Source organism: Bubalus kerabau, chromosome 22 (genome assembly GCF_029407905.1).
Source record: "Bubalus kerabau isolate K-KA32 ecotype Philippines breed swamp buffalo chromosome 22, PCC_UOA_SB_1v2, whole genome shotgun sequence".
Classification (NCBI taxonomy): domain Eukaryota; kingdom Metazoa; phylum Chordata; class Mammalia; order Artiodactyla; family Bovidae; genus Bubalus; species Bubalus kerabau.
In genome coordinates, this window is record NC_073645.1 from 33,331,488 (window position 1) to 33,355,171 (window position 23,684).

General features: G+C 44.5%; 1 pseudogene; it reads right to left on the bottom strand.

Moving 5' to 3' along the window:
• Positions 1 to 10,157: 10,157 nt before the first annotated feature.
• Positions 10,158 to 23,684, bottom strand: part of LOC129637123 (chondroitin sulfate proteoglycan 5-like) — a 28,558-nt pseudogene continuing 15,031 nt past the window's right edge.

A 23,684-nucleotide genomic window follows, 5' to 3' on the forward strand; every position in this document is an offset into this window, starting at 1 on the left:
CCCTGCAGGGTTTTAGGGACATGAAATATATGCCGATTTGAACCCTCGGATGCTTTTGAGACTCTGTCTTGGATCAAGTGGAGTCAGCTGGGTGAAGTAGTGAGACGGGAACACTTCCGGTTTCCTTCTCACTGTGGGTTCTTCCCTGACTTTGGACTTGGGCATGATTCTTATTCATACTTGAACCTTTCTCGTTGCACCTCTCCTCAAAGCAACTCTTGTGTCATTTGAAAAGAGTTCTTCAGACCATAGACCAAAAATCACCCATTTGAGGTGGTGGCAGTGGGTGCCACGAGAGAGAAAGGGTACCCACTTCCTGGGTCAGTGGCATTGAAACGGTCGTCAGCCCAGCTTGCTGTCTTTATATGTGCTTGTCTCATCTCTGATGACACTTGTGTTTTTCCCTGCCCCTGGGGGTTGTCTTCAAGCTGTTGACTTCTGGGATTTGCAGATTTCTCAATGTGGTACTACTTTTTTTGTGTGTCTATAGGTTATTTCTCCAGGGGAAAAGGCAATAATTTCCTAAAATCCATATGAATGTGAAGAAAAGCAGTATGTTACTGGTTGTCGTCGTCTTTTTTTTTTTTTTTTTTTTTAATAGTGCAAAATAAAAATAGTAAAAAGAACAAAAGTGCTTCTTCATATTGATGAGTTCAGGCAGGGGTACATTGAGGTGGGGACCCAGCCTACTTTTCTGGGCTCTATCCAAATGAACTCTTAAGGTGATGGTGGTGAGTGTGCAGGCATGAGGCTGTTTGTCTACTCAATGCTTTCCAGTTGGGAGGCTTTCCTGAGTTCGCTTGCAAGAGAATTCTTAGACCCAGGCCACATGGGGAGGTGGTCAGAGCATCTCTCCACCCTGAGCTCTTCACTCCCTTAAGCCCCAGGTAAAGAGTTCAACTTGAACCTCAGCTTTCTCATCCATGAAATAAGTGAACTAAGCTAGATGGTCCCAAAAGTTCCTCAGAACCTGAGACCCTTGATGGCAGCAAACCTGAGTGGCAAGCTTGTGGTCAGCCTTCTCCCCGGTACCTGCGTATGGCAGACTCTAAGAAAAGTATGGAAAAATACCGAGGGACAAATAAGCGAATGAAGTGAAGGTCTGCTTTAAATGCTTGTTCTTTTTTACCCTTGGGATTAATTCTTATAGATAATTCCCTGAGGAGTTCCTAGGTAAATCCTTCCATGAGTGGGTTTAAATCCAAGGCTGAATCAGCTTGCCTTCTGAGTAATGTCCTCTGTGTGGTGGAGGAGGGAAGGGGCAGTGTTTGCTTATCCCCGTGGCTTATGCCTCTGCTCCAGCCTACTCTTGGGGACTGTTGCCTAATCATGAGGAACAGGAAACTGACTGGGATTGACATCACACATTCCCAACACAGGGATTCTAATCCATACTCCTTGACTATGGGGTGTCCAAAAGCCTCCAGCTCCCCCAGCAGGTGCCATGTCCGCAAATAGCAAGCTGGCGTCCAAGCCAATAGCACTTTCTAAATGTCTCACCTCAAAAGCTCTGCTTGAGGCCTTGCTCCCCACAGAACTTTCCTTCTCCACAGATTCCTTGGAAAGACCTCAGGTAAGAATGTCACCCCTACTGGGGAAGCTGCTTTACCTTCAGCATTTACATAATCCAACCAGGGCTTTCAGAGGAAGCAACGGAGGGAAGAGCACTGGACAGGAAGGGAAATCCTGGCTTCTAACCCTCACCCTGCCCCAAGTCTAGTGCTTTAGAGCTAATCTATAATCTTGCTGGACCAGATGTTAGGGCTTGGTCCACCTGAGGTCTCTCCCTGCTTTCGTATCTCTGAGCCTCCGTTCAGCCCTGGAATGTGTCCCATTGTGTGAGTCTGTCCAGGTGCTGAGTGGCTGGAGGGGCCTCAGGCAGGGAGAGGCAGGGAGGGGGAAGCTGGGTGCAGGCTGGGGTGATACGCTAAGCCGCGTCCCACTTGCTGACATTTGCTTTATTGCATTAAGGTCTTTCTCTGAAGGGTGAGTAAGTCCTCTAAATCAGGCGTATGAGGATTGCTCATAAGCCCGTGAGTCACTGGCGGGTAAGCCAAGTGAAGCCCCACAGCTGGGGATGGCTCTGTAACTCTCACTCCCTTACCAGTCTCCTTATTAATTACCCTTCCATTTTTGCCAAAGCCAACTTTACACGGGCTTCCGGAGCCAGATGTGGAATTAAATCTGGTGTGGTCCAGTTCCTTCATCCCCAGGTTTTGAAGCAACACCTCTGCTGGTCTGCAGCAGTGCTCCAGGAGGAGATGTGTCTGGGAGGATAGAAATGTTCATTCTCTAAGCTGTTTGCCAGCTGATTCTGAGGGTGAGCCCCTCAGGTCTACCCTGGCTCCTGAGCCTGACCTGACCTAGGGGCAGGAAGTGTAAGAGCAGCTCACACCAGTGTGCTCACCAGAGCCCTGTATACCCATCGCGCTCCTTCGTGTGAGGACCCAGGGAAAAAGCACCCCAGGTCTCAGCACCCTGGAAGGCCGCATCTCACTGAGTTCATGGTGGTTTATCTTCCCAACCCCATAAAGTTGGTGACCGCCCCTGTTTCCCTCCTTCCTCAGGCCCCCAGGCTGTTCAGAACCAAATGTTTAGCCTACCTTTGGCAATTTTATAGGACTTTATGGCATATGTTTTGGGTATTGACTCCACCTGGTTTCCATTAAAATTTTCCAACTGTATTTTTCTTTGCTTCCATTGCCCCAGTGACTTTAAAAAAAGAATAACCCTTGAGTAATGAATATTAAACATACCACAATTCATTTATAGAATGAGGTGATATATAAATACACATGGAGAGAAGGCTATACATCCTCCAGTGTTGCTACTCTCCATCTCTCTCTGAAGGATTTATCCATGGGACTGGATAAATCTTTGCCTTCTCAGTAAGTCTGGCCAAGTTCTGTATTTTTGGAATAAATCTTGTCCAGAACCCAAACCCCATGACAAGGGCCTGGGTCCAGGTCTTATCTTAGAATCTCAGGCACTGTCCCCTACTTTCAACACTGAATGCTGATGCTGGTGACCTTCTATGGGGTCAGGGGGAGCCCTAGCCCTGTGGTTGCTCAAAGCCACAGTGCAGATGCTTCTGACCCCCACACACTGCCCGTGATGGATGTGACTCTGTGTCTAGATAACTATCATCCCTGCGTCCATTTCACACTGAGCACCTGCTAGAACCTGGGATTCAGTGGGGAATGAGGGCTTTGTAAGTACTGATGACTGTTCACTGGGCTTTCTGTCCCAGAGTGGAGCTGGCCTCTCAAGGTGTGCTCATGTCCCCAGCCCTACACAGCCCCCTTCCCAGCTCCCCTCATCTTGGCTCCAGCTCCATCCTCTCCCCTCTATCCCCAGCATGCAGAGCTCCTGGATATGCCAGCCTATGGACACATGGCTGTGTTTACCTGTTCTTACCATCTGACCCCTGCCTTGGCTCATCCCTTAGGTTCTCTTGCATCATTTACTACCTTGTTCTGAACACTGTATTAATCTTGCTCCCACCTCCACCCCCACCATAGTCCAAAAAAGTAGCGAGTTCTTATTGAGCCCTGGTCCTTTCTCAGTCATTTGGCTAATATCAAAAGTGTATATTAAGCACTATCAACTATATGCCACAGTCTATAAAGAATCCACCTGCAATGCAGGAGACCACCTGCAATTCAGGGAATGCAAGTTAGATCCCTGGGTTGGGAAGATCCCCTGGAGAAGGGAAAGGCTACCTACTCTAGTATTTTGGCCTGGAAAATGCCATGGGTTCTATAGTCCCTGGGGTCACAAAGAGTCGGACACAACTGAGCAACTTTCAGTATTCTTGCCTGGGAAATCCCATGGACAGGGGAGCCTGGCGGCCTACAGTCCATGGACTTGCAAGAGTTGGACATGATTTAGCGACTAAATCACCATCATACGCTACAAGTCAAGTTAGGCATGCATATAGACCTTGTCTCTTTAATACTCATCAAAACTCTGTACAATTGGTTTAAAAAAAAAAAGATTATTTTCACATGGACCATTTTTAAAGTCTTTATTGAATTTGTTTCAGTATTGCTTCTGTTTTATGTTTTGTTTTTTTGGCTATGGGAGTCATGTGGGATCTTGGTTCTCTGACCAGGGATCAAACCTGCAGCCCCTGCATTGGAAGGTGCAGTCTTAACCACTGGACCACCAGGGAATTCCCTGTACAAATGCTTTTATTGTCTCTATTTTCAGATGCATAAACTGATCCTCAGAGATACTAGGCAACCTGCCCTAGGTCCCATAGCTAGTAAATGGTAGAGCCCAGGATGAAGCTATTTTATTGATCTTGCACCCCTCTCAGCACCTGGGATATACAGTAAGTGCTTTTGCCATTGGACTTTTGTGTCCAAGGAAGAGAGTCTCCTCAGGCCACATTAAAAAAAAAAAAAAGACATTTTGTGTATAGATACAAATGGCATTTAATGCCCAGCTGCACTCTACTCCAACCACAGTGGTTTTATGACAGTCCTTTCAATAAGTCATGCTCCCTCCTGCCTCTTTTGTTCACACTGGCTCTTCTGCCTGGAACACATTTCTCCCCTAAATTCACCCTTCAATTAAATAACTCCTACTTGTCCTTCACGTTTCAGCTCAAATGTCACCTTTCCCAGCAAGACTTCTCAGACTTCCAAACTAGGTCAGACATTCCCATTCAGTCTCTCATAGCTTCCTACCTATAGCTTTTCTTCACATTTTATCGAAGCCTAAAAAATACTCATTTATCTGTAATTATATTTTATTAATGTTTGTCTTCAGATAAGAAGCACCAGGAGAACAGATTATATTGAATTTCAAGAGGGATCTAGTGCAGGGCCTGATTTATAGTAGGTGTTCAATAAGTATTGGTTGAATGAAGGAGTGAATGAATGACAAGCTGGGAAATAAATGCTGTCAGAACCAGAAGTTGCTCTTTCCATCTCTCTCAAAGCCCAAGCTATCCTCTGCACATAAGCTCATAAGCATGTTAACCCCAGGTGCCACTTTTGAATCCCTTACCACTCCTGAAGGAAACACGGTTCCTAGATTTAATTACTGCTATCCTATTGGTCAGAGTCCATGTCACCACAATACCTCATTGGTCACTTGTCAGTCTATGGGTGGGCTGCCCTTGGGTCAGGTGTCCACCCTGGCACCAGTCAGTTTCCTCTTAAGTTCAGAGACCTGCCTACCTCAGACTCCCTGAGCAGGGTTTGTAGACAGAGTAGTTTCAGTTAGAAAGGGTGGAGATCCTGCCACACACTTGCCTAGCTTGCCACTAAAGAATTTAATTAATGCCCAAAGACTGAGTGTTGGATGAGAAGGCCTTGGAGATGACCAGATAGCCTGGGCACAGTAAAACTCAACCCTACCCCTTTTGTCCCACCTCCAGTAAATGACCTCATATTATCAATTAGGATACCTAAATTTAAAATCTTGGTAGTATTCATTTATAGTGGTAGGTCTGATCCCTTCCTGCCCACATATCCACCCCCATTTGCTTATAAAGTTTATAGAAACCTGGAAGTTACTAGGTGGGAGTTTAAAATAGAACCTTGAAGCATCCCTATGCTTACATTCTGGGCTTCCCCAGCAACCAGGAATGAAAGTGCTGCTTGAGAGAAATAAACCTCCCAGAGTGAAGCCTCAGATATATCTCTAGGGTAGGAAGGTGAAAACAGTTTATCTCCAGCCCACGAGGAAAAGAACAGTAGACTTAAAATCAGGAAGCATAGCTGCCAGACCCTAGGGAATCTAACAGCTTAGGACCTTTAAAATGACCTTTAAAAAAGCACTTACTATTGGCAGGCTGTATGTTGATCATTTTGCATATGTTCTCTCATTTAAGAGCCACAGAAATCCTGCAAGAATAATATTGTTAGCCCTCTTTTACAGATAAGCAAACTGAGAGGTTATAAACTTAGTCCAAGGGTTACATAGCTAAAGCCTGTGAACGTCAAAGCCAGGATACCCAACTTGCATTGGACTCCCAAGGGCATACTCTCTCCCTACACAACACTACTTTCCAGAAAAGAAAATTCAAAAGATTCTCAGTTATCTGTCTCCATGTCTATATCCCTTAAATAAGGCTATGAAATCTATTTGTTCTTCAGAACAGGGTTTCAAGTGATCTCATTGTAATAATTCCTTAACTTTACAAAGCCTTCTCTTCCAACATTATTTAGATTTGGGAGCTGAATTTTCAAGTGGGACATGGACAAACTAGCATGTTTACAGATAAGGGGCAATGAAGGGGTTGGAGACTATGATATATGAGGCGAGTTTGGAAAGGTGGTAGAGTTTGGTCTGGAGAGGCTGCTGCTGCTGCTAAGTCGCTTCAGTCGTGTCCAACTCTGTGCGACCCCATAGACGGCAGCCCACCAGGATCCCCTGTCCCTGGGTGTCTGGAGAGGAGAACCAATCAATTGTCTAACTGAAGTTATGTAGAGCAGTTTCTTGAAACTCAAGGGCTGGAATTTCAAAAACTTGAGTTTGAATTCTGGCTGTGCCACTTGCTAGCTATGTGAATGGGAACAAATTACTCCATCTCCTTAAGCCTCAAAGTTCTTATCCATAAAAAGAGTACTAATTGGATCTACCTTGTGGGTACAATTTTGAAGAGTAGATCTGATGAGGAGTAATTGCCTTGTATGAGGTCAAAGACATAGAGAGTCCTCAATGAATAGTAGTCATGATGATTAATTACAATAATTACAATGGTGACCTACCCACTGGTGTGAGGGTTGGGCAAGCAGGAGTGGATTTTCTATTGGAAAGTCTGTTGTGGGAAGGATTTAGGTCCCAGGGCCTTTGCACACCTGCCTCCCTCTGCTTCATCCCTTTCCTTCTTCACCTGGTCATTTATGGGCCTCCTTATGCCTCATTTGTGACTTCACTTGCTCAGGGAAACCTTCTCAGATTTCAGGATTCCTTATTAAATGCCCTTCTACATATTTTAAATGCCTATACCTACATATAGGTATGTACCAATACCTTCCCTTCAGAGCACTATCACATGGAAATTAAATAACAATGCTCATAATTTTTAAAAATCACTTTTGTAGAGGTATAACTTACATAGTACAAAATTAACCCATAGTATAAAATTCACCCATTTGGGTTTTGACAAATGTGTGTGTACAGTCACGTAACACTTCCATAATCAAGATATGGGACTATTTTACTCACCGCCCAAATTTCCTTGTGTTCCTTTGTGTTTACTCCTCCTTCCCTGTCCCAGACTTTGGTAATCACTCATCTGTTTTCTTTCATTTTAATTGTGCCTTTTCTAGAATTTCATTTAAATGGGAACATACAGTATGTAGGTTTTTGAGTCTGGATTATTTTACTAAGTATAATGCATTTAAGATTCATCCATGTGGCATCAGATCAGATCAGATCAGTCGCTCAGTTGTGTCTGACTCTTTGCGACCCCATGAATCGCAGCACGCCAGGCCTCCCTGTCCATCACCAACTCCCGGAGTTCACTCAAACTCACGACCATTGAGTCAGTGATGCCATCCAGCCATCTCATCCTCTGCCGTCCTCTTCTCCTCTTGCCCCCAATCCCTCCCAGCATCAGAGTCTTTTCCAATGAGTCAACTCTTCACATGAGGTGGCCAAAGTACTGGAGTTTCAGCTTTAGCATCATTCCTTCCAAAGAAATCCCAGGGCTGATCTCCTTCAGAATGGACTGGTTGGATCTCCTTGCAGTCCAAGGGACTCTCAAGAGTCTTCTCCAACACCACAGTTCAAAAGCATCAATTCTTCGGTGCTCAGCCTTCTTCACAGTCCAACTCTCACATCCATACATGACCACAGGAAAAACCATAGCCTTGACTAGACGAACCTTTGTTGGCAAAGTAATGTCTCTGCTTTTCAATATGCTATCTAGGTTGGTCATAACTTTCCTTCCAAGGAGTAAGCGTCTTTTAATTTCATGGCTGCAGTCACCATCTGCAGTGATTTTGGAGCCCAGAAAAATAAAGTCTGACACTGTTTCCACTGTTTCCCCATCTATTTCCCATGAAGTGGTGGGACCGGATGCCATGATCTTCGTTTTCTGAATGTTGAGCTTTAAGCCAACTTTTTCACTCTCCACTTTCACTTTCATCAAGAGGCTTTTGAGTTCCTCTTCACTTTCTGCCATAAGGGTGGTGTCATCTGCATATCTGAGGTTATTGATATTTCTCCCGGCAATCTTGATTCCAGCTTGTGTTTCTTCCAGTCCAGTGTTTCTCATGATGTACTCTGCATATAAGTTAAATAAGCAGGGTGACAATATACAGCCTTGACGAACTCCTTTTCCTATTTGGAACCAGTCTGTTGTTCCATGTCCAGTTCTAACTGTTGCTTCCTGACTTGCATACAAATTTCTCAAGAGGCAGATCAGGTGGTCTGGTATTCCCATCTCTTTCAGAATTTTCCACAGTTCATTGTGATCCACACAGTCAAAGGCTTTGGCATAGTCAATAAAGCAGAAATAGATGTTTTTCTGGAACTCTCTTGCTTTTTCTATGATCCATGACTACTAATAATTCATCCCTTTTTATTGCTGTAATCACTACTGTATCGTAGTGATATGCTGACCTTCGTTTATCAGTTCACCCATTGATGGACATTTGGGTTGCTTCCAGCTTTTGGCTATTACGGATGAAGCTGCTATAAACATTCACAGACAGCCTTGCGGTCAAATGGTAAGTATGTTTCTAAGTTTATAAGAAACTGCCAACTATTTTTCAAATTGGTTATACCATTTTGCATTTCAAGCACTAATGAATGAGAGTTCTGGTTTCTCCATATCCTAGCTCATACTGGTTTTGTCAGTTTTTTTTAAGGTTAGCCATTCTAGTGCATGTAGAGGTATCTCACTGGATTTTTTTTTTCCCCCATAGGAAGGAAACTCAAGCTTTAATGACAAAGGCACAGCATGCATGCATTATATTATTCTTCTATCAGAACATTAAGACCTATAGAATCTGAATTCTTTATATACCTCCAAAAAGACCCAGAAAAAGAAACATAGGGAATGGCAGCAGCGATGCTGCTGCCCGGGACCATCCCTAGGGTATGTTGCGGAGGGACAGCGTGCCACCGACTGGTGGGCTGGCCTGTCCCAGGCCCCAGACCAGGCTTCTCAGTGGGCACTAGAAGGTCATTTTCATCTTCCAGGTCTCTGCCTCCCACTGCATCCTTGTCCTCCTCTTCTTCCTCCTCTTGTAAAAAAATAGAGATACCCAGATTACAGAAATGTTTCACTCTTAGGACCCGTGGAAACAAGTCCCAGAAGAATCTGAGGTCTACTTGCCACTTCTAGGGCCTGTAAAGGATGGAGAGAAGCAAATCACTCAGCCCTGGACATGTGCTTCATCCAGAATAAGAATCAGCCCATGAGCTCTCCAGCAGGTTAACTATCTTGCCATTAGGGCAGGTATATGGGGTTAATTACTAATGAGGCATGGGCTGGTGGCTGCACACAATATCCTTACTCTGACACTAAATTCTCTGGGTCTTTAAAACATGTCAGACTGAGTATCTCCAGGAAGACAACAACCAAGGTAGAAGGAGCCAAGTCACTATCCAGAACTAAGAAATGCCAAACGTCTGCTGTGTGAAGAAGAACACTCTGCTTGACTTGACCTGTTTGAATGGCTGCTTTCTGGGTCTTTATCCAATGAGAAGGTCCTCATTCATGCCACCTGAAGCTCGTGCCCCCCAGGGTCATGGAGCCCTTCTTCTGCTTTGCACATGGCTCAGAGGGAGCGGTCAGCAGTTCTCTCTTCTCCCAGGGTGTCTATGGACCTTCTCCTTCTGCAAGTTTAGCTAGAACTTGCCAACAAGAACTTGCCCTCAAGCCAGCAAAGGCCTTTTCCAAAATCCTTGGCCAAGTCCTTTCATTTCACCTTTATAGTTTACTGGTTTGGTAAAGGGCACAACACTTAGAGGAAACGCACAATCTTACTTCTGAGGAAACTCTCCTAGTGATAAGCTCACAGGAAGTACATTTAAGCTGTTAGTCTGTAGAATATTTACTGGGACCATCTCTTGACCCATAAACACACAAGCTCTGGGAACCTGTCATATCCCCCTCTCTGCTGAGGCAGCCTCCCATGCCCCCTTCAGGAGTTGACAAACCCCCTGGACATCTGCCTGCCACATCCTTACCTACAGAAGGCCCCAGTGTTCTCCACCAGGTAGCACTGGCCGCCATTGTGACAGTAACTTGGGAAGAGGTCGCACAGTGACCGGCAGGAACCGTTATGTCTCACAAAGCCACTGCGGCACACGGTGCCATTCTCGCTCGGGGCTAGGTCCCTGCCTGGCTCTCCTGGGCGGGGCCTGAGGGCGATGCTGCTGCCGGGGACCATCTCCAGAGTATGCTACAGAGGGACAGCGTGCCACCGACTGGTGGGCTGGCCTGTCCCAGGCCCCAGACCAGGCTTCTCAGTGGGCACTAGAAGGTCATTTTCATCTTCCAGGTCTCCGCCTCCCACTGCATCCTTGTCCTCCTCTTCTTCCTCCTCTTCATCCACATCATCATAGCAGGATGTGGTAGGGTAGAAATCAGACTCCTCAAAGGGAGTTAAGTCATCGTTTAAGTCAAGTAGGCTCCAGGAAGGAGTCTCTCCCTGGGGATCAGGGTGGTGCTCTGAGGTACCTGGCGTCCCAGGGAAGCTCCCCAGGTCGGCGCTATGGCCCTCACCATGCAATCCTTCAAAGTAGTCGATGTCAATTATATCTGACGCTGGGTGGGGCTCCAGTGTGCCCCGAAAGGGATACGTGGGCTCCGGCCGTGAGGGTCAGGTGTGCTGCCTCCCAGATTCAGCCAAACCTCCATGCGGCTGTCCTTGGGGAGTTCGGGGCCTGGGCTCGGCTTGTCGCCAGGGGTGGGGGAGGGTGGTTCACTGGCCTCCGTAGCCTTGAAGGTGGCTGCGGACGTCGAGGACGTCCCGAGGGCCTCTTCGGGAGTCGGGAGCGTGGCTGGAAGGGCCTGGGTGTCGCCGCTGCCCGCCTCTGCGGTCACTCCGCCCAGGCCTGGTCTCTCGGCCTCCAGCCAGGCTGTGCCTGTCACCGCCGCCGACGCATCCAGCGCCTCCTCAGCCCCGACCCCAGGGCCCACCAAGGCCTGCTCACCGCCAGGCGCAATCCGAGAAGTCTCATCTTTCCCAGCTGCTGGTGGGCCGGCCTTCTCCCGCGTGTCCTTAGCACGCGGCCCCCACGCCAGGACGCTCTTCACTGGCGTGTCTGCCTCGACTGCGCTGCCCGCCTCAGCGGTACTAATGGACCTGCCAACACCACCTCTTCTTTCCTGTAGCTTTTTCCCTGCATCGTTTCTCTGGCCTTACATACAAGGCCTTGTGTATTGCTTTCTGTGTGTCTCCTTGAGTCTTGAGTAGGGTTGTCAAGATGGAGGACCTTGGTGGACATGCCCACCTCCTCCTTCCTAAGGCCAGTCTTTGTGGGAGGGAGGCTTCACAGATGGATCCTTTGGTGCCTGCTGCTGCTGCTGCTGCTAAGTCGCGTCAGTCGTGTCCGACTCTGTGCGACCCCATAGACGGCAGCCCACCAGGCTCCCCCCTCCCTGGGATTCTCCAGGCAAGAACACTGGAGTGGGTTGCCATTGCCTTCTCCAGTGCATGAAAGTGAAAAGTGAAAGTGAAGTTGCGTCGGACTCTCAGCAACCCCATGGACTGCAGCCTACCAGGCTCCTCCGCCCATGGGATTTTCCAGGCAAGAGTACTGGAGTGGGTTGCCATTGCCTTCTCCGCAGTCACTGAATTTTTTAAATTTGCATTTTCACACTTACATGATTTTGAGAATTGTCTCATGTGCTTATTGGCCATTCATATATCTTCTTTGATAAAGTATCTGTTGAAAATTTTCTTCAAATAAGCTGTTTTATTATTTCATTTTAAGAGTATTTTATGTAATTCATTGATCTACATGTCTATCCTTATACCAGTACCACACTATCGTGATTATTGCAGCATTACAGTAAGTTTGAAAATCAGGAAGTCCTTCAACTCTTCATTCTTCTTCGTGTGGCTTGAGGAATCTTAGTTCTCTGACCAGGGATTGAACTTAGGCTCTAGGCAGTGAAAGTGCAGAGGTCTAACCACTGGACTGCCAGGGAATTCCCTATTATTCATTCACAACACTGTTTTGTCTATTTTGGGTTCTTTGAATTTTCACTGGGATTTTAGTATCAGTTTGTCAATTTCTGCCACAGGATCAGCTGAAATTTTGGTAGGACTTTTGTTAGATCTGTAGATTTGTTTGGTAAGTTCCTTAACAATGGTAGGTCTTCTGATCCATGAACATGGATTCATTTCTTTAGGTTTTATTTATTTCAACAATGTTTTGTAGTTTTCAGTGTACAAGTCTTGCACTTCTGTTGTTAAATGTATTCCTAAGACTTTTTCAAACCATTGTAGATCAAGTTGCTTTCTTAATTTCACTACATGGATTAATTTGGGTGTTAATCAAACCTTGCATTCCTGGGATAAGCCTCACTTTATCATGATATATTATCTTTCTTATATATTGCTGGGTTTAATTTCCTAGTATTTTAAGTATTTGTGTTAATGTTTATGGGGGATATTGTCTCTAGTCTCTTCTTCTCATGTATTTGTCTGATTTTGATATCAGAATAATTCTGCCCTCATAAAAAGAATGGGAAAGAGTTTTTTGCTCTTCTAATTTCTGAAAGAGATTATATAGAATTGACATTCCTTAAATGTTTGGTAGAACTTATCAGTGAAGTCACTGGGGCCTGAGGTTTTCTCTCAAGCTTTTCAGCTATAAATTCCATTTCTTTAGTAGACATAAAGCTATTCCATTTATTTGTTTCTTCTTGAATGAATTTTGGTGGTTTGTGTATTTCAAATAATTTATTTTCATCAAAAGTGCTGAACTAGGTAGCATAAATTTGCTAATAATATTTCCTTATTATCACTTTAAGATCTTACAATTTATAATAGTCTTCCCTCCCTCATTCCTGATATTAGTAATTTTTATCTTTTCTTGCTTTTTCCTGATCAGCCTGGTTAGAAATTTACAATTTTATTTATATTTTCAAAGAACTAGGCTTTCAGTTTCATTGATTTTTCTGTACTATTTGTCCATTTTCTACTTCATTGATTTCTACTCTTATCTTTATTTTTCCCTCTTCCTGTTTATTTTGTGTTCAAGTTACTCTTTCTAGTTTTTTAAGGTGAAAATCAATCATTGATTTTATACTTTCTTCTTTTTTTAAAATAAACCTTTAAAGATATGAATTTCCCTCTAAGCATCCCATACATTTTGATATGTTGTGTTTTCATTTTCATTCAGTTCAAAATATGTTTTAATTTATCTTGTAATTTCCACTTTGACCTATTTATTTTCAAAACTTGGGAGATTTTCTAGATATCATGCAGTTATTGATTTCTAGTTTAATTCTCTGGTAGTCAGGAAACATACTTTGTGTGATTTCAATTCCTTAAGTTTATTGACACTTTGATTTTGTGGTCCCCAAATACAGTCTGTCTTGGTGAATGTTTCATGGCACTTGGAAAAACAAATGTGTATTTCTGTGTTTTGGGGTGGAGTGTTATAAACTGTCAAATAGGTCAAGTTGATTGCTAATGTTGTTCTATATCCTTAGTGACTTCCTGTCTACTCTTCTATCAGTTATTTGCCTCTCTCTCCTTGGAGTTCCACCAGTTTCTGCTTCATGTATTCTGAAATTCTGTTCAGTGCAGTAATGTTTAGATCAGTGTATCCTCTTGATTGTGGGCTTACCAGGTGGCGCTAGTGGTAAAGAACCTGCCTGCCAATGCAGGAGACATAAGAGATCCTGGTTCGATCCCTGGCTTGGGAAGATCCCCTGGAGAAGGGTATGGCAACTCACTCCAGTATTCTTGCCTGGAGAATCCCGTGGACAGAGGAGCCTGGCAAGCTATGGTTCATAGGGTCGCACAGAGTCAGACACAACTGAAGTGACTTATCGCAGCACAGAACATCCTCTTGATCAATTGACCCCTTTATTGTTATGAAATGTCCCCCTTTGTCTGTTGTTCTGGTCCTTGTTCTGTTGTCTAGATTGCCTCATACTGCTACCCTGTCGTTCAATCACCAAGGTGTGTTCAACTCTTTGTGACCCCATGGACTGCAGCATGCCAGGCCTCCCTGTCCCTCACCATCTCCCAGAGTTTGCCCAAGTTCATGTACATTGCATCTGTGATACCATTCAATTATCTCATCTTCTCTTTTCTCTTCTCCTCCTGCCCTCAATCTCTCCCAGCATCAGAGTCTTGAGTCAGCTCTTTGCGTCAGGTGGCCAGAGTATTGGAGCTTCAGCTTTGGCATTAGTCCTTCCAATGAATATTCAGGGTTGATTTCCTTTAAGATTGACTGGTTTGATCTCCTTGTTACTCTTTCTATCTTTTGATTGTTTGCATGTTATATCTTTTTATTTTACTTTTAATCTATCTGTGTATTTATATTTAGAGCTGTTTTTTTTTATACACAGCATATAGTAGAGTCTTACTTTCCTTATTCAATCTGACCATCCCTGTCTTTTACATTACCTTTAATGTAATTACAAATATGCTGCTGCTGCTAAGTCACGTCAGTTGTGTCCGACTCTGTGCGACCCCATAGATGGCAGCCCACCAGGCTCCCGTCCCTGGGATTCTCCAGGCAAGTATACTGGAGTGGATTGCCATTTACTTCTCCAGTGCATGAAAGTAAAAAGTGAAAGTGAAATCGCTCAGTCGTGTCTGACTTTTAGCAACCCCATGGACTGTAGCCTACCAGGCTCCTCCGTGCATGGGATTTCCCAGGCAAGAGTACTGGAGTGGGTTGCAATCGTTAATATGATTAAGGTTAAATTCAGTATTTTTCTGTTTGTGTTCTATTTGTCTCCTTTGCTTTTGAATCTTTTTTTCTCTTTTCCTGCCTTTTTTGGACAAATTGAGTATTTTCTATAGTTCCATGTTTTGCCCACTGTTGGCCTATTGGTTATACTTATGTTGTTGTAGTTAACGGTTTAACTGAGGTTTAAAATATCCATCTTTAACTTATCACTACCTTCAAATAGTACTATTACTATTACATGTAACTGGAAGAACTTCTAATTATATATTTACTTGTCCCTCTTTCCAGTCTTTGTGCTACTTTGTGTTGTAGTGAATTTAGTTCTACATTTGTTATAAGCCTCATAATAACTTGCTATTCTTTTAGCTTTAAACAGTTGATTATTTTTTAAATAGATTGAAAAATGCAGAATAAATTTTTTTGGACCCTTGATTTGCCCAGTAATTGACTAGCTCAGGGAGTGTGAAGATGGACTCACAGCTACATCTTGGGGTGATTTCCAATAAGAACACTAGTCAGTCCCTGAGTCCCCAGCTGCCTATAGCTCCACTCCAAGCCACATGCCCTCCTTTGTATAATGGCCTCTCTTAGCTACAGCCCTCACAGTGGGGGACTCACAGAGCTCCAGAGCTGGGCTTCTTTCTAAGTCCTCTGTCCCCACAGATGCCTTCAGCCAAGGATGGGCTGTGATGTGCCCTTAAGCTCTTTTTTAAAGTTTACAAGAACATTGAGCTTCATGCCAGAGCATCAATAATCATGACGGCTTACATTTATTGAGCTCTTTCTATATGTCAAACACTTTGGTCCGCCCCTTGTGTTCATGATCTCTTAATTCTCACTGCAATGTGTTGAATTAGGTCCTGCTACCCTTTTTACAGCTGGAGAAATTGAAGCAAGAAGGTTTAAGTAAATTGCCCAAAGTCATACAACAAGATCAATAAGGGAACCACAGTTTGGTTCTCAGTGGTCTGATATCACAGCCAACCACTCTCAGCTGCTGTGCTCTATGTCTCCCTAGTCACCTGCCTGGGGACACCTGGTGGCCTCTTACACACACACACACACACACACACACATACACACACACACCTCCATTGGTATTATATACCTGGAGAACCACTGAGCCTGGGGCCTCATCTTCTCTGTTCCATTCTGCGTGTCAGTGCCCGTGGTTGGAGAGCATATGTGTGTGGTTTAGTGGCAAGACCACTGGACTGGGAGTCAGGGCACTCCATACTCACTCCAGCTCTGTGGCTCACCAGTCATGTCTCTTTAGACAACTTAGTTCATGTCCCAGGGCTTGGAGTTTCTCAATACCTAAGGGAAGGGGGTTGAATTAGATCAGCTCGAAGGCTCCTTCAAGTATCAACATCCTGTGAGTCTATGACTTTGTGGCCTTGCTGATAGAGAGCTAATAATTACCTAAACTGGCAGGACATCTAAGATTTATTTACTTTAATAATATTTATCAAAACCCAGAGCTTAACCGCTCACTTTACACTCATATATCTTCTGTGGCTTCCTGTTTATCCCAAAGGTTATCTTTTCATACTGCCCTTTGGGCTTATAAAATCTCCTTTGTGTTCACTACATATTATTAAGTGAAGAAAAATCAGGTTACACAACTGTATGTATATCATTTACTTTTTAAAGTATGTTCATACTTGTATATATAATATCTATGGTATATAATAAAGTATATAAGTAAATATTATATGTGCTTATATTTATAAGTAACATTTATGTAGTCTGAACAGATGTGCATCAAAACGTTAGAATGACTTTTTCTGGATGGTGAAATAACCAGTGATTTTCATGTTCTTTTTTCTTGATATATTTTTGTCCTTTTTCAATTTTTGTCCAATAGAATTGCTTATATTTTTAATTCTTACTGCTGACAAACACAGTAGTTCACAAACCAATAAGTTATATCTCTTTTGGACTCAGAATCCCTTGCTCCTTTAACTTTGTCTCTGATGTTTTCTCCCAAGTTTGCTATATGTCTTTCTGTTTTAGAAGAAAACAGAGGAGGCGGGTACACGACACACGAGAGCAAGTCATCTAACATCTGGGGAATTAGCCATTTCCAGCCCCAGATTTTGGCTCTCCCCACTCGTCCCCAGCACCCAGTCACTCTCTCTTCTTTTGTGTGAGTATGTTGGGGACTGACACGGTCCTCAACAGGTCTTCCATTTTAGTTTCTCCCTCTACAATTGCTCTTGAGCACTTCCAGCACTAATTTTCTCACTCACTCATTCATTCATTCACTCATCATAAATCATGCATGAATCAGAAAAACCGAATAAGCATGTGGTTTAGAGTTGAGGGCTGGGGTCTGAGTCTGACCCTGCCCGAGGTATACCAGGATCATGTGAAAAGCATTTGGACCACTGTAAAGACTGGACCAGTGGGAACTGTTATCACTCAGGCCCTGTGCTGACCCCCACAGGGGAAATGAAGGGGAGTGTCTGTCCTCAAGGAGCTTAGAGTTGTCTGAGAGAGTCCAGGTGTAAATGCAAAGGGGAGGGAGGGCAAGTAGGGGTGCAGAGATCATGTCCATAGACGTGGCAATGAATGACTGGATTCTGCAGAGCAGGAAGAAGCATGAGTCAAGAATCACCATGGGGCTTGGGGATGGTGTGACTGAGAAAATAGTGTGCCATTAACGTATTTATCAATCCATCTACTCATTCATTCCACAAATACACACTGAGCATCTGACAGCAGCCTGGTACTGTCATAGCTGCTGGAAATGAAACAGCAAACAAAACATAACAATCCCCCAACCACCCCATTCTGCTTATATTCCATGAACAGCAGAGAAGGAGGAAGAAAACAAGTACATAAACAAGATCATTTCCAAAGGTGATAAGTGTTATGAAGAAAATAACACTCGGTAGTGTGTCAGAGGGCAACCAGGGGAGGTGACATTTTTCTTGTGTGTCATCAGCCGAAATAGAATTTGGGGTCTGGACTGAGGAGGGAGATGGTGAATTTCATGGTGGGGCTGCTGACTCAGAGAAGCCAAGCTTCACCTCCTGGTGAAAATGTTTTACCTCTTATTCAACTTTGCATTGTATTACCCTCTGGCTCAGAAACTCAGTGGGTTCCGACTGTCCTCTGGATAAAATTCTAATTCTTTAGCTTGACATTCAAGGGCCTTCACAGTCTCCCCCAGCCTGCCCGTCTGCCTGCCCACATCCTCTCGTAAACCTTGCATTTGGCCTCGATGGGCTCTTCACTATCTCCACTTAGGCTGGGTCCCTTTGTAGCTCCATACTGGGATCCTGGCAGTCTCCCAAGTTCTCTAGGCCACAACTATCCTCCTCTTCTTGGGGATCTGGGATTTTCTCTGCCATCCTTCTCTCTGAGATTGTTAAATATCTCATAAACGAAGACTCTACTCTCCTGTAAGAATGCAGTCTCCTTAAGAGAGGGGCTGGCCCCTTCATGACCCTCTCTCCATTGGATTTGCTGTGTACATCTGCTCAGAAACACATTAAGCAGCTTTACAGATCAATTATCTTCTTGTATAAAATAAGAAAAGACAGAATGAGAAGAGTCCAGAAAACCAAAGAGTTTCCCACCCAAATTCACAGAGCCAGGAGATGACAGAATCTGGCCATGGTCAAGGGTTCAGAAGCAATCAACAAAGAAGTGATTCAGTTTGCTAGAGGAATCAGAAGTTGGAATTGTGTATATAGGGATGGACCTGCTCGGCGTTGCATGCTCTGAGCCAGAGAGCTCTGGGATTCCTCCTATCCCTTGAGGGGCAGTCCACACAAGGGGCAGAAACTGGACTCAGGTCCAGAGGAATCCATAGCCCCTCTCTCCAAGGAAATCAATCCTGAATAGTCATTGGAAGGACTGATGCTGTAGCTGAAGCTCTAATACTTTGGTCACCTGATGCGAAGAGCCAACTCATTAGAAAAGCCTCTGATGCTGGGAAGGATTGAAGGCAGGAGGACAAGGGAGTGACAGAGGACGAGACAGTTGGATAGCATCAATGGGCATGCATTTGAGCAAGTCCCGGGAGATGGTGAAGGACAGGGAAGTTTGGCATGCTTCAGTCCATGGGGTCGCCAAGAGTTAGATACCACTGATCCACTGAACAACAGCAACCAAGGCTTCCTTCCTCGGTTTCCTTGGCTTCATCATAATTTCCTCCTTTTAAGCTGGGAGGGTGGGGAATAGAGCAGTCAGTTTACCCATCTGAAATGTAGGATCATGGGGGATGAACTGCCCCTGCCCTTCCTACCTCCCCTTCAGCATCATTTGATACTGATGCTCAACTTCTCTGCTTTGAGGCTGTGACGTCAGGGCGATGGAAGGTTAGGAGAGAGACACATGATTGTCATGACGGATGTTTGGGATGAAAAGTCAATACCATAAACACAGATTCATCATGACACTCCTTCTGGTGCATCTTTCATATGGGGAATCTCAAAGCCCTGAATAAATGGTAATTAATAGTCACAGCGGCTTCCAGGGGAGGATGTGGTCTGTCTGCTAAACGCCAGAGGGCCATTATTTTCGTACCCCTCCCCAACCCTCCCAGCTTGCTCCCAGCTGCTGTCTGCCCCAAGGTGACAGTGCCAGGTGGATAGGATGCCCAGGTCTTAGACCCCTACGGGGCATTTCTCTGCCTAGAAGGCTCCAGGGGCAAAAGGAGACTCCCAACTCACCTCCTGCCCCCACCCCTAGCCTGCTTTCCCAGAGGATGACTAAGCGTAAACCAGGGCAGGAGTGGGAGCATTTCCTGCCTCCACTGGCAGGCTGGGGCCAAACAACTAGTTAGTTGACTCAGCAGGAACCACATGGCTCCAAAAATACAACCACCTCTGCCCAGATACGCCTCATGCTCCCTTGGCCCTTTGGACACCATCACCTGCTCATCCTTCCTGCTCCCCCTACCCCAGGGGAGCTACTCCAAGTGGTGTTTGCCTTCCCTCTGATTCTAGAGGAACCATATGCTCATCACAGAACACCTGGAAAACATAGAAAAATATAACAGGGAGAATTATTTTAGTCATCCCATAATTCCACAGCTCCCCAAATAACCGCAGTTGAAATCATATGTTTCCTTTCTGTTTTTTCTACATTTGGCGGGGGTGGGTATTTAAAAATTAATACATGATCATGGCAAATATGTATCTAATGTTATATGCTGCATGTATATTACTTTATACATATAAAATAGGACAGAATGTTATAAAGTGAAAAGTCCTCTCCAACTTTCTCTTCCTACCCAAGGGGAAAACACTGTTAAGAGTTTCTTGTGTATCATTCCAGAAATTGCTATTGCACGTCCCGGCATGCATCTGGACACTCATTTTACATGGCTGAGGTCATACAGTATGAATAATTTAGCCTTATCTGCACTTCACATGAACATATGAGCATTTTCTATTCTGTTAAAAATTATTTGTTAAACGACTTTTTTATTGATTGCCTGACATTTTATCTTTCTGGTGTTCCATAGTTTATTTAATCTTTTCCCTATCATTGGGCATGTACTCAGGTGAGGGACAGCAGGAGAAGGAAATGAGCCAGAATGAAATATTGGGAGAAGGAAGCAAATCTGGAGAGTCTGAGGGCCTACTGTGTGTCACCCACTTTTCCTATCTGCCCAGTCACTCAGTGTGAGAGTTTAAGCACTGTTCCCGTCCTGCAGATGAGGGGCTTCCCTGATAGCTCAGTTGGTAAAGAATTCGCCTGCAGTGCAGGAGACTTCGGTTCGATTCCTGGGTTGGGAAGATCCCCTGGAGAAGGGATAGGCTACCCACTCCAATATTCTTGGACTTCTCTGGTAGCTCAAATGGTAAAGAATGTGCCTGCAATGCAGGAGACCTGGGTTCAATTCTTGGGTTGAGAAGATCCCTGGAGGAGAGCATGGCAACCCACTCCAGTATTCCTGCCTGGAGAATCCTCATGGACAGAGGAGCCTGGTGGGCCCCAGTCCATGGGGTCCCAAAGAGTTGAACATGACTGAGCGACAAAGGACACCACACATCCTGCAGATGAGGAAGCTGAGGTTCAGAGAAGTTAAAAAAGAATCTTTTTATAGGTAGGAGAACCAGGTTTTGATGTTTTGTTTTTTTGGCCACACTGAATGGCATGTAGGATCCTAGTTCCCCGACCAGGGATTGAACCTGTATCCTCTGCATTCGAAGGACAGAGTCTTAACTACTGGCTTGCCAGGGAAATCCCAAGAGTCGCGTTTTGAAACAAAATTTGTCAGGTCCAAAGTCCATGGCTGTTCTATCTCACCAAGATGCCTTGGAAAAGTCCAGGGTTTAAGATTTCCCACCGCTTAGCACGGGGATGGGGAAAGCTGTTCATGCACTTATTCTCTAATTCACTCCAACAACAATGATGCACCGGGCGAGAGGAATTCAGGGTGGGAAAGACTGTCCCTGCCCTCTAGAAGTCCACACTTGCGTGGGGGTGGACGTGTAAACAAGTTATCAACCTGGCGTGGGAGAGGAGGATGTAAGGTGCCATGAGAGTCAAACTCCTCTCCCAGCCTCCACGGGTCAAAGGAGGCCTCCAGGCTGAGGACACTGGGTGCTGAGTCAGTCCTCCGGCACTGGCCAGGAAGTGCCAGTGAGGCCTGAGACGCCTCTGCTTCCTCTCCTCCCCAGGCCTACGCGCCCTAGTCACTGGAAGCTGGAGTTGGCTCCACCCCGACCTGGCTTTTGTGTCAGGCTTCCTGCCCTTTAGTTGATCAGCTTGCCAGGCTCCCACGGCAATAGAGTGGGCGGGGGGCTGCCAATTTCTGAGAAAAACTTCAAGCTGGTGTTTCCGGTTTGTTTTCTAGGAGTTCAGGAAATGTTTATCATACTCTAGGGAAGCTCGGATTATTAGTGACAAAAGGTTTGGTTAAGGGCTTGAGCTCTGGGTGGAGACGTCAGGATTGGGGTCCTGCTTCCATCATTTGCTCTGAGACTGCAGGAAAATCACCAACACCAGTCAGAACTCTTAGTAACAAGCCACAGTCTTTTGGACTCTGTGGGAGAGGGAGAGGGTGGGATGATTTGGGAGAATGGCATTGAAACATGTATAATATCATATATGAAATGAGTATCCAGTCCAGGTTCGATGCACGATACTGGATGCTTGGGGCTGGTGCACTGGGACGACCCAGAGGGATGGTACGGGGAGGGAGGAGGGAGGAGGGATGGGGAACACGTGTATACCTGTGGCGGATTCATGTTGATATATGGCAAAACCAATACAATATTGTAAAGTTTAAAAATAAAATAAAATACAAAAAAAAATAAATAAAGTTCCCAAACTCCCATTTGAAGAAGCAAGGCAGCCTACAGAGAAATCTTTGTATAAAATTGATGGATACTCACTAGACAGATTTAACCATCAAAACACCTGAAAACTGGCCTTTGATGAATCAGGACATGAGAATATGCTATTTTCCCTCCAGCTAAGGCTGGAGGTCTGGAGGGGTGGATTCACACTTAAATTTCACTGCACCATATATTTAAACTATAGTACATTTTCAAACTTAAGTATGAAGTGCTGGGAATTTTGAATTTATAATCTGAACTGGTTTACCATAATTAAGAGCTCAGAAATAATGGAGTTTATTTTTTCATTCATTCTTTCAGGATGTGAGTTACTACATTTAAGTTTCCGAGTGAAGTTGTTATTCATTAAATTTCTTCAAGTTTAAAAAAAAAAAAGCCACAGAGATGGACCCAATGATCTTACAAAATAAAAGAAAAAAGGAATCCAATGCAGTAGAATGGGCAGGGATTCAAAAGGGGCAGACTTGGGAAAGGAGCAGAAATTAAGGTCACATTCAAGGCCCGGAGCAGCAGAAGGTACAAAATCACCCCTTGGCCAGGAAGTACTTAGTCAGGACACTGATGCCATTGCAGCCAGCTGTCACGGCAGAGTTCTAACTCTCTAGCGCTCCAGGTCCAGGGCCCAAGCCTCTGGTCACGTGCCCACACCCGTTACCAGAAAACTGGAAGCAGGAGGATTTGCCCTTGGACCTCAGTGATAGGAGGTTCCTTCCTCCAAGTTAACATATAAAGGCAAGTCCTGCACACAGGCCAGGGGGCCTTTGGATACTGGACTGCCCAAAACTCAACATTGTGGACATGCCCTAACATCTCAGAGCTTTTGTAAAATAGACACATTAATAATGTCCACCTCACAGGATTGTTATGAGGACTTAAAAAAAACAGGTGAAGTGCTTGCTTAATACAGATACCCAATAAATGCTCAGCAGATGTTAGTTTCCTATTATTGTTGTTGCTATTGCTTATTATTATTACTATTATAATCCACTTTCTCTCTTTTAAAGTAAAACATGGATAGTTTTCACTATAAAGTAATATATGCCAAAGATAGAAAGATTAAAAAATACTGAAAAGTTGAAAGAAGAAAATGAAATTACCTACCACCCACAGAAAACCACTGTCAACAATTTGGTGTTTCCTGCCACCCTGTTTTCTGTGTATTAGTTTGGGTTCTTTCTTCCCTTTTTGCCTTTCGAACAGCTGTGATCACCCTGTGGGTATAGTTGTGTATCCTACTTTATAGCCTCTGCATTTCCTTATGTTATTAAAGACTCTTTGCAATCATCATTCTTAGGAGCTGTGAAATATCCTGTGGAGTGGATAGGCTCATTCCCCAAGTATTGTTTCCAGTTTTTAGAGGGGTCGGGGGGACATGCATTTACAAATAATGAGTATTTTTTTCAGAAACTGTTTCTGATTCTGGAATGCTTCTTTGGAGTATCAACTGATACTTAATTGACATCAGTTAAGCAATTTGTCCCAAGAAATTTTCAAGAGATCATT